This window comes from Brachyistius frenatus, unplaced genomic scaffold (genome assembly GCF_029030835.1).
Source record: "Brachyistius frenatus isolate BFR_SWC_R1_liver_20210118 unplaced genomic scaffold, ASM2903083v1 Contig_8, whole genome shotgun sequence".
NCBI lineage: Eukaryota > Metazoa > Chordata > Actinopteri > Embiotocidae > Brachyistius > Brachyistius frenatus.
Genome location: NW_027210607.1, coordinates 4,842,336 through 4,857,162, shown reverse-complemented (window position 1 = coordinate 4,857,162; position 14,827 = coordinate 4,842,336).

Below are 14,827 nucleotides of genomic sequence, written 5' to 3'. Positions count from 1 at the left end.
AGGTGGGTGTTACCCATAAAGCACTGAGGTCTTGTATCAGCAACTGTACAGTGACTTCTTTATACCCCCACCTTCACCCCCCTCCTTCCTCTTCCCCTCCTCTTTCTATTTTCCGGTGCCTGTGCAGGTCTGCCTGTATAATGTCCACACAAAGTGTGGGGCCTCTTCGAGGTGTTCAACAGCTATGCTTTAAATCATGCAATTAGTGCTCAGCTGGGGATTTATACTTTCTGGCAACAGCACTTCTTTAGTTTATATACGGCCGTGGGGAGACGACCCTGTAAAAGGAATGTAACAATAAAAACACCCGGAGAATCAGATTTTATATTACATCGCACACATTACTGAAAACAATTTAGTGTATGTATTTTCGAATGCATTTATAACTGGACATATGCACGCATATGGACAGCAAACATTGTAGCTGCCAGACTAAAACTGACCATATCAGTTTAGTCCGCTCTCTACAGTCTCAGGCGTCAGTCTGACCAGCTCTATGTATTTTCCCGGGACAAGCAAACAAGCTAAAATGAACATATCGAACATTGAATATGACTCCACTGCTTTAAACTGCTGTTCCCGACATGAATGTCGTCACAAAAGCAAATAGTGTGTTACTCAACTTTGGACAGAAATTTAGGCCGTCCGCATTTTAATCACGGATATCTGCAGTATATACACACACACTCAAAACAGAAACCAAATAAACAGTGGATAATACAAACACACACTGCCCTGGCTTTTCACCAATGCCCTGGTGTGAGAAAGCTCCAGAAACAAGTGTGTAATAAAAGAGCCGACGACAAATTCCTGAGTGTCCAGTCGTCTGCTGAGGCCTTGAGTCTAAAATCAAAACCACAAAACATGCGAGACCACAGAAAATGCTGCAAAGGAGTCCACAAGACACATGATACTGCACACGTACACACTACCTACAACTGAAAACTAATGGGACTTCTCTTTGTCTTCACTCACACACAGACAGACATATCTATTAATTTACAGTGCAGAGCCACAGAGGAAGAGACAGAGTCCTTTTGTGGAGGCAAAGACAGCTGTCACACGAACACATTCGGACCAAATTGAATCATCATAATGATCGTCATCAATCACAGTTGAGATAAATAGGAATTTGTGCAGGGGATGAATCATGTCTGATAAATTGAATCCATTTAATTGGGCAGGCGTCCCAAAGATGAGAAATGAGTTAAAGACATTCCCCAAATTTGATTTCCCATTAGCCCGGCAAAGTGAAGAGGGGCAGTCACAAACACCACGTCATCTTTGATTGATGTGAAGTTGATTCAGATGAGGAGCAACATAAACGCTGCCCGGAAAAATTAAGCAAATATAATCAACTAAGTTTGTGTTTAAATGTTAAAGTGGTAAATGGTAAATATATGTTGTTGTAGAGGGTAAACATAGATAGTAAATATAAATGGTAAAATTATAAATATTCTCTGTTGAAATGAAAATCTTAATCTTTGCTTCTGATATACGACTCTCTCACTCCCCTCCATTTCCATCCAACCGTATGTGTGTGTCAGTGAGTGTGTGTGTGTGCGTATGGTTTCCTGTGTGGCATATTCTCCAGGTTGTGCTCTGGGAGAAAATTTACGATGGAGGATGTTTGGTCTTCCTCTCGCTCCGGGGCAGGAAAAATTGTGAAATATGTATAAGCAGTAAAAGAAACCAGCGTGTTGTGTTAAAACAGCGCAAATAGAAACATACGCAGGCACCGTATGCACACAGACACACGCAATATGATTGTCAGTTAAAGAATTATTGATCCGGACGTGTGATGAAGTAGAACGAGGATATGCAGAGAGAAGTGAGGGTGAGAAAGAGGCATTGGGAGATTAGAGTTTGTGCATTTCTTGGCGCTGCGTTCGCACCCTGTTACATTCCTTCCATGAAAGAATGCAGAGTATAAAAGCCATTAACTGTAGAGGTTGTCCAACAACAGGCTAGCCCATTTACGACGCTATAATTTACCGCCTTGTTAATTATCTGGCTGCATTAAAATGCACCATTTTGACCAAAATTGGGACTGGAGTGTTCGGCTGTGGTTTCAGCTCTGTATGAAAGAATTATGGCGCAAAATAGCTATTAAAGGAGTGTTTTTTTTTTCATTGGTCAGAAACACATTCCTATTTTAGGTGTGAGGTTTTGGGTTCTTTGCTTGTCATCCATATTTTTACAGAATGAGAAAAATTTGAAAAAATAAATTAATGTGTAACACTGATTTGGTTTGACAAAAAGTCAGTCCTGTGTACCAACACACACACACACACACAACACACACACACACACACACACACACACACACACACACACACACACACACACACACACACACACACACACACACACACACACACACACACACACACACACACACACACACACACACACACACACACACACACACACACACACGTACGTACGTTTCAACTTCAAATGTGATCTGACATCAGCATGATATTGCCTCGTGAAAGCTTGAAAAGTATATGCATGCCCGAACATTTATCTCCCTGCTGCCCGACGTTGACGAGGTAATGCTAACACACTGGACCCATTTTTTATTTCAGTAATTGCCCAACTGGATGAGCTCCAGTGAAAACAGAACGAAGGACGAGATGGTAATCTATTCACATTTTGGAGTTGTAGGGCTCACCTCAGAGCACTTCTGTGGGGGAAGCCATTAAGCACTTTCTCCAGCCTAATGGCAAAACCATATTTTCAGTTGAAGAGTTTCAGCTGCTTTTCGAAAGGTTATTGATCCAAAGCCACTGATCATATCGAGGAATGTTGACCTGCACTGAAACTTAACATTTGTGGGTGAATGAATGACAGCGTGAACTCAGTAACGCAGCTGAAATCCTGTAATGGGACTTTTGGAACCACTGTTAATCCCCTGTTCACCCCCACCTCTCTCTCCCCACATGGCTGATGTCTCCACATTGTGGTATACAGTAAAATTATGGCCCAATTAAGTCGGGGTTGAGAGGAGGAAGGAGGGTGCTGGTGGTTAAGTTTCAGGGTCTAACTGCTGCTGCTGCTTTTGGAATGATGCTATCTACCAGACTCAGGGGACCAAGATCTAACCTTCATCCCCCCAACACACACACACACACACACACACACACACACACACACACACACACACACACACACACACACACACACACACACACACACACACACACACACACACACACACACACACACACACACACACACACACACTCCCCTTTAGAAGGAATGGGTGCAGACAGTTTGGTGCCACGAGGTCCGGAACCAGTAATGGACCGAGCAGTGGCTAATGAGCTCCCTAACACACAAATGAGAACAAGTGGTGTGTGGCACATCCCCCTGCCTCTGCATCAGAGCTCACTGAGGTATACTTATACACATAAGGGGCTCGGACAGCCGCTGAAGATCAGACTGCGATGCAGGGATTGGTGCTCGAACTTGCCAAGATGCCAAGTCCGTTTGTAAAAATAAAAAGACTGAATTATTAGTTGCTACGCTGGAATTTCTGCAGTACGACGGTCGACCTAAAAGTTCCAAGACTGTTCCTGTTGCACACAAACTGAGTGCAACAGAGTAATCTACATGGAGCAGGAGGAAGCAATGCCTTTCATGAGTAGATGTTTCTAGTTTTATTGCTTTAAATTTGCAACAGACACTCTTGAAATGCTTCAAAAAGCCAACAACATTGAAGCCACGAGCAGGGCAAGGAGTTTAAAAGGTCATTTGCATTTCAAGCATGACTGTCCAAGACCAAAGGTCAGGAGTGCAACCCGGTTGGTTTTCCTTAGCTGCGTTCCATACGTTTTCTTTTTAATTTTAGAACGTATTATAGCTCCTTTTACAAAGTATGGACTGTTGCATGTAGTATGTATGCACATATACCAATGGTAACAAAAACACACGCAACACAGGTGCTCATGCTGATCAAGCAACCAAATCACCACAGTGATTGTGTTATCCTGCTCGCACATCACTATGTTGCGCTCCGTTCCTGCGCAACAGGAACAGTCTTAACACATGATTTCTGCCTCTTCCTTGGATTTTCTATCAAATTTGTCTCGTTATTGCTGCACAAACCAGCCATTCACTGTAGAACCAAAATGTACAATGTCCACCTCTCATGAGGAGAGTATAGCTTGAACCACAGCTGTGTTGCATAAATTGGTCACAGAGTTGCAAAATGGACATTTATTTATATGGAAATGTTGCGCATCATTAGAAGACAGAATTCATTTGCTTGCCAAATACAAAGAAGAAAGTCCTCGATTGTCTGCTCCACCACTTCTTGGCAGCCCTCGGGTGTGTGGTTGTTAGTCCTCAGATAAACAAAGAGTTACAAAGGGATGTGGACGTCATGTAAACGTGTGTGAGCCATTTGTTGTATCACTGACACCCACAACAAACTAGTTCCTTCATCATCCCCCTCCTCGATGGATGTTTTCCACAACCCCAAACACATCAGTTCGTTTCTAACACAGTTGTGATAAATTACAAACCGTTCCAGTGTTTGGGGGTTCAGCCCGGTCGCGTTGGTGGGAGCGCCACATGCAGTGTGTTTGGAGATGAAGGGCCAACGAGAGCCAAGCTGTTGTCAGAAACAGACATCACGCAGCTAACAATGGAGTTGAGAAGCACTATTGTCCATATGGTGACAGTTGAACTCATTGACAGAATTACATTGTTTAATTTCATACATGCCTGCTTAAGAAAGAAATATGTTTACTTATCTAATGGAATTTGGATTTGTGCAACGGATAAATATTTGCAGCCTAGATGAAAAGTCATTTATCAAGTTTATGATGGGATGAGGGGAGTTGGATCGGAATAGCCGGTGGGATTTCTTAAACAGAATGACTTATGAAATATAGTGTATTCAGGCTTCATCTTCCCTGTTCATGTCACTGTCTTCATCACTTGTGTGAGTGTGATCACCCTAAAGTACTGTCATACACCTGTGAATTCGAGACATGCATCAATGCAATTAAAATGATTTCAGCAATTGCATTTATTTGCAGCTGAACCTGATCCACATCAAATTATATACAGATGCTGTATGAAGCAGGAGCACACTGACAGGTGGAGGTTTGCAGCAGCAATATATTAGGTTAGTTTTAGGTTACCAAGTAGATGATTCTCCGCTCAACTAACAGAGAGTTGATTCATTCCAGGGGTAAAAGGTGATCAATGGTCCATTGCATCAGATAAGCACCTGACTGGGTGGCTGGATGGATCCCCTCTCAGGAACTGAAGGCAAACAATGCGGCCCTAGAGTCACCTAAAGGCCCTCGAACATTAAAGGACAATTACAGCTTTTCACAGCAGGCAGCGAGGTGAATAGGCCGGTTGGTCGGGGGTGGGGAGGGCAGCAGAGGCAATAAAGGCTCTGTGATTAACATGAAAATAACTTCGCTGATGGATTCGGTGACAGCGATCAAGCGTGTGGGCAGTTAAGATGTCGGAGCAGTAGTATCGCTGGTTTTGCATTAAGAGGGGAAAGACAGATACTGTTTGGCGTTATTGTTGATGGATGATGTGATAATGGATAGAAGATGGGTTACAGATTGAACTCCAGATGGAGAAAGTGAGGGATGCAGCATGAAGAGGAGGAGTGTGGAAGACAGACACCGTCTTTGCTACTCGATGCTGTAATGTCTCCCTCACGAGTCATGATATCATACGGCTGAGCAGGAACACCTGTTCGGAGCTGGCCGCCTCTGTGGCACATTGATATGTGGCTGCAGAAAGAGAAGACAAGGATACTTGTAATAAACATCTGTGAAGCTGCAATGCTGTTGAAAAATAAAATGCAGTGATGTAAAGTCACATTAAAATGGCATCAATTAAACACATGAATGTGAATCAGCTGACATGGCATGATAAAAGCCTATGCAAAATTAATTCAACATTTCTAGTTCGGTTAGTGAAGTGAAAGGAAGAGGAGGGGAGTGTTATGATGACGAGTATCAAATAGAAATGTATCAGGTTTTAATCAACGTGATGCATTTTCCATTATTGTAATTACTGTGACTCTATGGGTCACACTTTGTATTCTCCACCTTTGTTGTAGTGGTTTGAGGAAACATTTTGTCAAAGTAGTGTGTGAACGGCGCATATCAAGACGACTGACGAACTCCCTGCAGCTTTCCATGAATTATTTTAAACATTTCTTTCAGAGTTTGACCAAACATAAACACAGAAATTTGCCTTGTCACCCCTGTGCAGAGGACAAAAGCTTAGTTAGCATGTAGCTATTTCTGAGTCTTTGGACAAGCACAGGGTTAACGTTAGCCTGCTAACATGCTTCCAATGATGGTGCTGATAATAGTGATATATTGTAAGGGTGTATGACTTATTGTCTTGAGATCGGAAATGTCTGTGCAGAATTCATAAAATACTTTACTTAGTATATTATATACTTAAGTTCCAAATATTGCTTCCCCAATACTTGTTTAAATATGCTTCTTCAGAAGCAAAAAGGTTCTGGGTTCGAATCCGGTCCTGGGCCTTTCTGTGCGGAGTTTGCATGTTCTCCCTGTGCTTGCGTGGGTTCTCTCCGGGTTCTCCGGCTTCCTCCCAACACCCAAAACATGCACCTCAGGTTAGTTGGCGCCGCGGTCGTGGCAGCCTGTTGCAGCAGCTCCCCCTCGGGATGCTGCTGTAGCAAAAGAATTTCCCCTCGGGGATTAATAGAGTACAATAAAATAAAAAAATATAAAAAAATATAGAGAAACAATTTGGTGCTTAATCGATTTTCTCAAATATTTGTATTTACTCAAATGATTTTTATTGGTTTGCTCCTTTATTCATATATGTTTGCATACGTGTGTACAAAGACATTTGTCCCTTGTTTAAGTGTCATTGTAATGTTTACATTTTTATTCCTGTCTTTGTATGTGGGTAAGGAAACGTATAATATAATTTTGAAGTTATTCATTCCACTTTTTCTTGTTTCATTTTTGACTATAACCTCTCTTTTCCCATTATCTCATACTGTGAGGTCACACAAACCTTTAAAATACTAACACCTGCAATGTAGCCACTGCCACACATCTACATAAAATGTGTGTTTCTCACTTTAGCTAAGCATAATCACAATAAATTCATGATTTAAAAAAATCATACGTCTCCTGTTTCTGTTGTGTTTGGATGTGCCGAGAGCTCTGCTTCTTTTTTCATTGCAAGGTGTTGGCAGGGTGTGTGAAGACCACCATGGGCTAGTGGGAAGACAGTAATGTGTGTCACAGTGTGGCCTCAACTTGCATTCCTTTGTATTAAGTCCTTTCTGGCCTACGGCAAACATCTCTACCCTTGGTAACACACAAAAGAAGAATAATACATCTCAGAGTGTCCCACATTGTGTTTTCAAGTATCCTTGAAATGTTGGGCTTCATGTGAGAGTAAAATCACAGAAACCAGGCTTATGGCCATATCAGAGTGGTCAGATTAGGGCGACGTTCTTGAGATGAAGGACAAGAGGTCAAGCTGCCTGTAAACATGGGAACTTGGTCTTTAATCTTGATTACGGAGTGACGACCAGATGGAGTTCAGTTAAACCAACAACCGGCTGATTGGTGGGAAGCTTTATTGACTTCCCAGTTTCAGCGCCTTCAGACGTCACTGCAAATCCTGCATGTATTTCTCCTGTGCTTCTTCAATGATTACCATTTCACTCTCAGGACATGTTTTTGTTTTGTCTCCCAGAAAGCAGCCTCTTCGTGCCTCTTGACCAGAGCCCTGATGTTTCCAGTTAACCCACAGTGGAAGTCTCTCATTTGAACAACAGCAGTTTTGCTGCGGGAGCTTTGGTACATCGGGAGGAGAGCTGATCCACATGAAGGCTGACGCTGGCAAATTAAACTTTTACTGATCCCACAAAATACATGCAGTCTCCCCGACTTGATTTACACCCGTGCCTGTTGTCAAGATGCAACAAACCAGCTGCACTAATTGATAACAGTGTCGTTTATGAATGTGGATCATCACTCATACTTCTTGTAAGTGGTTTAGCAACTTTCAGCAGGGTAATGTGCTTGAGTGTGCAGGCCTGCGTGTTCCCCATTGTTTGATATTATTATTTGTGTGGTTTCAGAAAGGTGATTGAGGTCAGAAATCACCATTCCTGGCAATGAGTCTGTTAAAATTCACAATGACTATAAATCTCCACATCTGGCGACAATGAGAAAGTCTCAGCAGAATGCTGTTGTGTGAGATCAGAAAGCCGATGATGTGATGAGGTGATGGGTAGCTTATGAAGACTGTCGTTTGTTTAACTTGCAGTAGTAATGTGCAATGCCACTGATTTCTGACGTGATCCAATACCAAGTAAAATGTGGCCGGATATTGCCGATACTGATCTGACACTTTGTACAAAAGCTTTATGTGTTCAGAAAAGAGAAATCATAAACTATGTACGAAGCCTCTCAAACTCAGGCAGCATTGGAGCCGGTGACAACAACAGACTTAACAAACTGGTTAAGAAGGCCGGCTCCATCATCGGCTACAAACTGAACAGTCTGGAAAAGGTGGTGGAGAGGAGGACGCTGAACAAACTATTATCCATATTGGATAATCCTGACCACTCTCTCCACCACCTGCTGCAGGGACAGCGGCGCACTTTCTCCAAAAGACTCCTCCAGCTCCGCTGTCACAAGGACCAATGCAGGAAATCATTCCTGCCGACCGCAATAAGACTACAATAACTCACCTCTGGCAAAATCCATCACATAACAATAACACTGTTGTCTGTGTTTCTTGGTTGTTTGTATATAACATATATAGATATATACTGTACTGTATATACTGTGCATTTTATATTTTATATTTTTTACTGCTATTTTACTGCTATTTATTGCTTTTCTATTATTCTATTGTTATCTTATTGCTTCCTGTATGCTGCTGTAGCGAAAAAAAATTCCCCTCGGGGATTAATAAAGTAACTACCGAACCTAACCTAACCTAAACTAGCTACTGTAGAGGAAGACGAGAGGAACTGACAGGTTACTGAGACTTGCTGTTATTTATAGAATACTATGTTGAAATAAAATAAATAAATGCCAAAATAAATATATAGATCAGTCAATATATTTTGAAAAAAAGATGTCAGCTGTCAGTCAGAACCATTGACTGTATGTAAAAGTTGCCATCACTTCCACATTTTTTTTAAACAGGCCATGCAGAAGTGCCTGAAACTGCAATACCACGGTGGGCCACTAGGGGTTGGCAACAAAAAGCCCCCAGCTCTATAGACTCCCATTCAACTTCAGTCACAAAATTCGAGGCCAATCATTTTTTCCCCAAGTTATTTTGTTTTTGCTTGCTAAAGTCACCTTATTCGTTTTCTGGCAGTTCATCTGAAAATAATCCCGTCATTAATCATAAAATAAGGCTCACTGTACAGCACTGTCTTTAACTGCTGTGGTGGATAACTGTGGATATATCCTGTGTTGATACTCTGATACTCAACTGTTGTATCATAACAGTAACAGGATTAGTCTTGAACATGCTTAGAAGACAGGTTGTGTACAGTAGCCAAATGATGCTTACAGCCAGGCAGTGTCTGGATGCAGACATGCCACATCTACACACCGCTCACACCAGCATCAGGTTAAAATGCAGCACATATAAGTTCTACACTTGTGCCAAGTGCTCTTGATGGAAATCATATCCCTCAGTGTGAGCCAAAGGTACCTGGCTGATGAAAATAGCAGACAAGGGGAGGCGAGGGATGGAGTGGGAGAAAAGTACAGTGTGAGAGGGACAGAAAAACATTTTTAATAGCCTACACAGTAGATCACTCTCACCCGGGGGTGCAGTCAGGAAAGGTTCGGCTGCTTTATTGATTGCTTGGCAGCTGGCTGTGTAAGGAAGGGAGGGATGGAAGATCAGATCATCCTCATTTGAAACCGTTATAATCCAGCAGGAGTTACAGCCCCTGCTGGCCTTAGACACAAAAGTGGCAGGTGAATTTCAAGTTGAGTGATTGATTACTGAGTCAGCGATTGGACCTCACAGCACCAGATATGGTCAGTATTCATAAAAAAATTAACCTGTTGAGACTTAAAACCATCTCCCTGACACCCCCCCCCCCACACACACACCTTTACTTATTGGAGTATTCCAACATTTGAAATAAGGGATTTGTGGTCACATTAATGAGCAAAAAACAGACATAATAAAAAACATTTTAAAATAGACTTTTCAATACATTGATTCATCCATTTTCTTCCACTTATCCAGGGGCAGGTTGTGGTGATATAAGGGCTTAGATGAGGTTTGGGGAGAATTAATGGGTTTTTATAAGTTCATATGTATCCTGAGGCATGAATGTAACTGACATGCCATGCCAATTTGTTGAACACAAGAAATACAATTTAAAAAAAATGCATTATAAAGAAAGTTTTTTGCATAAATGATATTACCAAGGGGTAATAACCTGAACTTTGACAAAAATTCTTTACATCAAGTCTCAAATCCAGCCAAGAGAAATTTTGCAACATGCGGCCATTAAGTCTTGTTGACTCCAAGATGGCTTGCCTTTCTGAGCTAACCTAAGTATCTCTGAACGAAGCGATACCGGGATCACTATTTGAGACACAGTCAACTTAGCACCTTCCCCCATGTCACGTGGTTGCCATTTTCTCATCAAAACCTTACCTCTCTTAATTCAACAAACCCCTCTGACGTAAAGGGCTTAGATTCATCTGGCACCTCCTCTTTCACAATCTGTGACCAGAAGTCTACCAGTCAGGGGACTTCTACTACGATTTCAGAATTCTAATTTTTCTTCATTAGAAATGTGCCCTTTTGTGTGGCACTAGTGACATTTTACTTGACTTGCAGGGGCCATTTTCAGAGTTGGAGAGGACCCTAGTTTAGAGATTATTGAGGGTTTTATTGAAACACTTTTGACATTGGTGCTTTGTGATTTTGATGGAAAGGTGGACTTGTTAGTCAGGGCAAACTCTTCGGCCAGAATTGCAGCTTTTACCAGATTTAGATTCTTGTGCTTGTTCAAGTATGAGGTAACTCTCATGTACACAATGCTTCAACAGAATTATATTTTTCAGGTCATTCAGATCTTTGACTGCGTGACCTACACCAACGCTCAAAAAGATTCTGATGTTCTCTTGCAAACTCCACGCGAGTCTAAAATTCAACTGCCGCAGAGACAAAGTAGGGCTCTTTTGGGTACTTGAAAGGATGCTGTGGGAGTATAACTCCCGCAGTCGGCCACTTAATCTGTTGAAATGATAGAAAACAAAGGAATTCGACCCAAACAAAAAACTAAATTGGGAGTCCCCTGGAAAGGGGAACAGAAATTAGGCTGGCTAGAGGTAGCAACCTTGTACACTGTTTGCAATAAAGAAAAAAAAAGAAAAAAAATCCTTTCACACTTCACCCCCCCCATAACCAAACACACCTCCAACCAGAGAGCCACCTAAAGGTGTTGACCCTCCAGAGACACACACACACACACACACACACACACACACACACACACACACACACACACACACACACACACACACACACACACACACACACACACACACACACACACACAACTGAGCACCAAAGCTCTCAAACCAGGCTGATTGCCACCAGGTGAGGGAGAACATCACAGGTGCAGCAAGTTGTTCCTGACATATTTTGTTGTTAGCAGTGAGTGAGCCTGTAACCTTGATCTGAGGTTCCCTCTGACCATAACAGCTACAACAACCATCTTAAATGGGTCTGAAGTGTCTGCAATTTGACTTTGGAACCAATAATGTGCACAAAAACCTAAACTAATGGCTGCAAGATGGTTTCCAGTAAAGTAAAGAATAACAGCAATGTCTTCAGCAGTTTAAAACCACCATCACAGTATTATGGCTGCTCTTGAAAGTGCAGTTCTTGCATATTTTGTCAGATGTTCACCATGAAAGCAAACACTGAGATAATCTGCCTCTTACAAAGTGTGATACTCTTCCCCCAACTACAGCCTATATATGCTTTCAAAGTCACTTCATAACAGATGTATTTGTTACACTGACTTTGATGTGATTTTATTGCATTACCCCTTTACATTTCCCAACCCCTTTATTATTTCTCAACAAGTAAGCACATGACGGCTCACCTTCCCATCAAAAAATAAAATGCCACTAAACACAAATGTAGCAGAGGTTACATATTCTTCATTCTAAATGCTGAAAAACTAATAAAAAGGTGCAACCTATGGTCCCGTTTTAGGAGGAGTCAAGATGTTTTTACCATCTTCAGTTCAAACATGGTGGTGAAACTAGAGGATTTATTTGTTACAATAAAATTGCTTCTCTACCCCCTGGGTAGAGGAGAGGATTAGACAAGGAGTCGGTGTGAAGTATTCAACTTCCCACCTGCTCATTGTTACATCAAATTCAGTTACTCAACTCTTGGAACAACCCTTTTTAGCACCCAGAAGACAGACAGACACACACACACACACACACACACACACACACACACACACACACACACACACACACACACACACACACACACACACACACACACACACACACACACCACAAACCGCACTATGGTGTTTCAACTTGTTGGAGGACAAACAGAAAAGATTAACAATGAATAGTTGCTCCACACATCCACTGCAGGGAGGGATAATAACCTTGCCAGGCTGGGACAATGCTAAAAAAAGAACAACTTGAGTGAAGCTCCTCCAAGTGGTTTATTTATTGTCTCTAATTCTGCCCTGCAGCGAGTGTGTTTCCCTGAGAGCGGAGATCTGTCTCTCTCTTTCACTCTTGGCTCTTTGGGACCTGCCAACAAGTCCCAAAAACCGACGATATGAAAAGCCCGCCAGGCTCACGAGCACCCAGGCATCGTGAAAACACCCGGTGATGGCATGAAGTCATCCTGCAAGACTACACATGCAGGTGCACCAACAAACACTCACCTGGACAGGAGCAAGGCTTTCTCTTTCCCACTGATTAGATGTGCTTGAGGGGAAGAGGGAAACTTGGAAGAGCGGGTGGGAAAACTGTTGCTGCGTTGAATTGTCACTGAATTGTTGTGTTTGTAATAGTAAAGGGTCCCTTCAGGGTCCCTAAATCATGGAAATATATTTTCCACCTAATTGTTCTCTTAACTTAAGGCTTTAACATAGCTCTTTAACATAGCTCTTTAACTCTCTGTCAAGCAGCAACCAACAGTGACCTTAGCCATTGGTTTGTGAACATCTGTTATGAAGTCTTAAGATCGGATATTGGCTGTCTCGATGTTGCTAGTTCGGAGCCAGAAGTGACCATATTTGGATGAGCTGGGGGGGATCTGACTCGATCTGATTGGAAACCCAACAATACTAAGCTCCGTCCACCAATAGCTGTAACCTGACTGTCAATCAAACAGACACGCCACCAAAAACACAGCGTTTGATGCCTATTTTCCAAATAATGACAGGATTATTTTTAGATAGACCGCCAGAAAACTAATAAGAAGGAGTGACTTGAGCTAGCAAAACTGAAATAACTGGTGGAACAAATTTATTGACTTTGAATTTCATGAGAAAACTTAAATGGGAGTCTATGGAGCCACCAGCTGGTTATATTAACTTTGGTTAAAGAGTTTTTGTGTGTTCTATTACAGAGTGTACGGATAATCTACAGAGCTCACTTTTATATTCAATCAAAGAGGCAGGCACAAATGTTGGTCCTTATGTGGTAAATCCAGGTCTATTCGATCCTTTAACCCAGATAATATTATTGTATACTACGCTATGTGTGCATACCATACAGTTATCCACTGCATTCAACCTCTGACATGCATGTGCTAATTTTTAGTGGCATTTAGTGGTTAATTGCAGATAATGGCGTGTCAGAGATGTTGTTCTCTCCAGCAAACTTGACACAATATCAGAATATTTCTCCAACACTACATCAAATAAGACACTCTGTCACAATAACCTGCGTGATGCAAAGCTATTACCACTTCAAAGAGAGGTTTTCTTTCCATCTTTCATCACAGACACTTATTGTGGCGTGAAATGAGCCGACAATTATTAGCAGGAATTGAATACAAGGTAAATTAATCTGGCAAAACATAAAAGCAATATGCTAGTCATATGTTTGCCAAAACAGGGGAAGGAGACGATTTTAAGAAAATTCTGGTTGTGATGTCGATGTGTGTGACACTGTGTTGATCTGTGTGGATGGAGACCGGAGTTAATCGCTTCTGTAGAACCTGTTTGGGTTACATGGGGGTAGCAGGTGTCTCCTTTATGACCAGGGTATGACAGTTATTCAAGACTTGTGAAGCCTCAAGGGAAAACCACTCAAAGCACGGGGATACACACACACACACAAACACACATTTGTATATGAGTGCACACGCATCGACACAAACAAACAGTGAGTTTACAGAAAGAAGAAAGAAACACATTTCACACCAATCTAGCACCCTGAGATTGTGAGAGACGGTGACGACGAGTTTCAGACAGCACAAAGAGGTAAAGAGGGTGAGTGCAAAAGAGAGAGTGGCAGACACTTTAAATTTTCAGTGTCCTTACTAACTATTGAGTTCACCTAAAATACAATACAAACTCCACACATATATGCATGTACACCACTCTTGCATTCACCTAACGGCAGCCACTCGCTGCAATAACAGAAGAGGAGAGGAGTCCCAGCAGGCCCAGTCTGCAGACATAACAGTAATGGTATATCAATACATAAGCATAATAATATAACGGACCCACCAGTGGAAGTCTGATGCAGTTTAAGGCCAACATGAAGCTGAGGGATTTTGAATTGCTGCAGAT